Raw genomic sequence first — 2,881 nt, 5'->3', positions numbered from 1 at the left:
TGGAATCAAGATTGCTGGGAGAAATATCAATAACCTCAGATACGCAGATGACACCACCCTTATGGCAGAAAGTGAAGAGAAACTAAAAAGCCTCTTGATGAAAGTGAAAGAGGAGAGTGAAAAAGTTGGCTTAAAGCTCAACATTCAGAAAATGAAGATCATGGCATCCGGTCCCATCACTTCATGGGAAATAGATGGGGAAACAGTGGAAACAGTGACAGACTTTATTTTGGGGGGCTCCAAAATCACTACAGATGGTGGCTGTAGCCATGAAATTAAAAGACGCTTACTCCTTGGAAGGAAAGTTATGACCAACCTAGATAGCATATTCAAAAGCAGAGACATTACTTTGCCAACAAAGGTCTGTCTAGTCAAGGCTATGGTTTTTCCTGTGGTCATGTATGGATGTGAGAGTTGGACTGTGAAGAAGGCTGAGCACTGAAGAATTGATGCTTTTGAACTGTGATGTTGGAGAAGACTCTTGAGAGTCCCTTGGACTGCAAGGAGATCCTACCAGTCCATTCTGAAGGAGATCAGCCCTGGGTGTTCTTTGGAAGGAATGATGCTAAAGCTGAAACTCCAGTACTTTGGCCACCTCATGCGAAGAGTTGACTCATTGGAAAAGACTGATGCTGGGAGGGATTGGTGGCAAGAGGAGAAGGGGACGACAGAGGATGAGATGGCTGGATGGCATCACTGATTCGATAGACGTGAGTCTGAGTGAACTCCGGGAGTTGGTGATGGACAGGAAGGCCTGGCGTGCTGTGATTCATGGGGTCACAAAGAGTCGGACACGACTGAGCGACTGATCTGATCTGATCTGATCTGATGTCTTCCTCTTGGATTGATCCCCTGATCATTATGTAGTGTCCTTCTTTACCTCTTTTAATATTCTTTATTTTAAAGTCTGTTTTTCTGATATGAGGATGGCTGCTCCAGCTTTCTTTTGCTTACCATTTGCATGGAATATATTTTTCCATTGTCTCACTTTCAGTCTATATGTGTCGTGAGGTCTGAAATGGGTTTCTTGTAGACAGCATATATATGGGTCTTGTTTTTTTCATCCATTCAGCCAATCTGGGTCTTTTGGTTGGAGCATTTAATCCATGTACATTTAAACTAATTATTGATATATATGTTCCTATTGTCATTTTCTTAATTGTTTGGGGTTGATTTTGTAGATCATTTTTCTTCTTTTGTATTTCTTGACTATAGAAGTCCCTTTAACATTTGTTGTAAGCTGGTTTGATGGTATTAAATTCTCTTAACTTTTCCTAATCTGAAAAGCTTTTTATTTCTCCATCAATTTTGAATGAGATCCTTGCTGGGTACAGTAATCTTAGTTGTAGATTTTTTTCCCTTTAAGTACTTTAAATATATCCTACCATTCCTTTCTTGCCTGAAGAGTTTCTGCTGAAAGATCAGCTGTTAAGCATATGGGGTTTCCTTTGTATGTTACTTGTTGTTTCTCCCTTGCTGCTTTTAATATTCTCTGTGTTTAGTCTTTGTTAATTTGATTAGTAAGTGTCTTGGCATATTTCTCCTTGGGTTTATCCTGTATGGGACTCTTTGTGCCTCTTGGACTTGATTGACTATTTCCTTTTTCATGTTGGGGAAATTTTCAACTATAACCTCTTCAAAAATTTTCTCATGCCCTTTCTTTTTCTCTCCTTCTTCTGGGACCCCTATAATTTGAATGTTGGTGAATCTGATATTGTCCCAGAGGTCTCTGAGGCTATCCTCAGTTCTTTTCATTCTTTTTACTTTAGTCTGCTCTTCAGAAGTTATTTCCACCATTTTATCTTCCAGCTCACTGATTCGTTCTTCTACTTCAGGTATTCTGCTACTGATTCCTTCTAGAGTATTTTTAATTTGAGTAATTGTGTTATTTGTCTTTGTATGTTTATTCTTTAATTCTTCTAGGTCTTTGTTAATTGATTATTGCATTTTCTCCATTTTGTTTTCAAGGTTTTTGACCATCTTTATTATCATTATTCTGAATTCATTTTCAGATAGTTTGCCTATTTCCTCTTCATTTATTTGGACTTCTGTGTTTCTAGTTTGTTCCTTCATTTGTGTAATATTTCTCTGCTGTTTCATTATTTTTTTTTAACTTACTGTGTTTGAGATCTCCTTTTCCCAGGCTTCAAGGTTGAATTCCTTATTCCTTTTGGTTTCTGCCCTCCTAAGTTTGGTCCAGTGGTTTGTGTAAGTTCTGTATAGGGTGAGATTTGTGCTGAGTTTTTGTTTGTTTGATTTTCCTCTGATGGGCAAGGCTGAGTGAGGTGGTAATCCTGTCTGCTGATGATTGGTATTGTATTTTTGTTTTATTTGTAGTTTAGATGAGGCATCCTGCACAGGCTGCTACTGGTGGTTTAGTGATCAGTTCAGAGTCACTCAGTAGTGTCCAACTCTTTGTGACCCCATGAATCACAGCACACCAGGCTTCCCTATCCATCACCAACTCCCAGAGTCCACCCAAACTCATGTGCATCGAGTCAGTGATGCCATCCAGCTATCTCATCCTCTGTCGTCCCCTTCTCCTCCTGCCCCCAATCCCTCCCAGCATCAGGTTCATTTCCAAGGAGTCAACTCTTCACATGAGGTGGCCAAAGTACTCCAGTTTCAGCTTCAGCATCAGTCCTTCCAATGAACACCCAGGACTGGTCTCCTTTACAATGCACTGGTTGGATCTCCTTGCAGTCCAAGTGACTCTCAAGAGTCTTCTCCAGCACCACAGTTCAAAAGCATCAATTCTTCGGCGCTCAGCTTTCTTCACAGTCCAACTCTCACATCCATACATGACCACTGGAAAAACCATAGCCTTGACTAGACGGACCTTAGTTGGCAAAGTAATATCTCTGCTATTTAATATGCTATC

Source organism: Bison bison, unplaced genomic scaffold, assembly GCF_000754665.1.
Source record: "Bison bison bison isolate TAMUID 2011002044 unplaced genomic scaffold, Bison_UMD1.0 scf7180017864162, whole genome shotgun sequence".
Classification (NCBI taxonomy): domain Eukaryota; kingdom Metazoa; phylum Chordata; class Mammalia; order Artiodactyla; family Bovidae; genus Bison; species Bison bison.
The sequence above is the reverse complement of the archived record's forward strand: the minus strand, read 5'-3'. Positions refer to the sequence as shown.